Source organism: Elephantulus edwardii, unplaced genomic scaffold (assembly GCF_000299155.1).
Source record: "Elephantulus edwardii isolate Elephantulus edwardi_28Jun2011 unplaced genomic scaffold, EleEdw1.0 scaffold00051, whole genome shotgun sequence".
In the NCBI taxonomy this organism is placed as follows: domain Eukaryota; kingdom Metazoa; phylum Chordata; class Mammalia; order Macroscelidea; family Macroscelididae; genus Elephantulus; species Elephantulus edwardii.
This window is the reverse complement of record NW_006399801.1, coordinates 14,348,618-14,349,885: the sequence shown is the minus strand read 5'-3', so window position 1 is coordinate 14,349,885 and position 1,268 is coordinate 14,348,618.

The window sequence follows — 1,268 nt, the reverse complement described above, 5'->3', positions numbered from 1 at the left end:
AGAGGGTGCATCCAGAGTGCTCTTTAGAGGCAAGAATGATGAGACTTCACTTCACATAATTTGGTCGTGTCGCCAGAAGAGGCTGTTTCTTGGAGAGGGATATGATGCTGGCTGGGAAGGGCAGAGAGTCGGCGAAGGAGAGGCAGAAGCTCAACAAGGAGGGTTGACATGGTGACTGCCTCAATGGGTTCTTGTATGTTAGGAAGTGTGAGAATGGCATAAGATAGAACAGGGTTCAGATCTTTTGGTCATAGAGTCACTATGAGTCCTACTTGACTAACAGCACCAATACTTAACAACAATGGCAAATGTAATTTAGAGAAAGGATTTAAGTCCATCTTCATCTAGTACTTGACTGGATATATTAAAAAGGGAAGATTTGCCATTACAAAATGATTGTTGGAAGCTGTAAAACTTGGTAGATGGCATAGGGCTTAGCCTGAGGGATGATTAAATCTCTCCCTTTGAGTAGATTTGCATTTGAATGGATTTATAAACTCACCTTGCATCTTTTATTGAAGATATTTACATTTGAAAGAAAAACAAGCCGGAAATATGAAGACACTGACTTTAAAAATTGGAGCAAGTCTTTTGGTTTCCACTGCAGTGAGACAAGGAAAATTTGGGGCCCCTTTCCTGGACTTGACCATAAAATGAGCTGGCACATACAGTCACTTATGGTGACCACCTGGGACCACTGCAGTGGAAGTAGAAGGAATGGAACAATAAAGAAACAAGCTGAGCTTGGAAGTGTTCCACTGGCACTGTTGACATAGTATAGACAGATGTACAGATAAGTGAGGAAGGGCTGCTGGCTTGGGGAGCAGGAAGTCAAGGAGAGCCCTGGATTCTTGACTTGGCCCATGTGAGGGGCTAAGACTAAGTGAAGGGACCAGATGGTATGGAGTGCAGGAAGAAGTGTGGACTTCTACATCTGTGGCTGATGCCTGTTTGAACCTCATCGCTAATGGCTAAGAATGAGTTAACCAGAACCTTAACCAGATGCTTCATGCTGTTTGCTAGTACTGGTTGCTGCAACCTGATGGTTTGCTGTAAACCAGGTTTTGTTTATAGATGAAGATGCTCAAGGTTCCAACAGAATATTCATCAGAGAAAGGAAGAATATTTCCAAAAAGTTATTTCTAGATCCATCTTGAAGTACAACATTGTGAGTGACAGGATCATATCCATACGCTTACAAGGAAGTCCAGTAAATACCACTATCACTCAGATATATGCACCAACAACCAGAGCCAAAGAAGAAGAAA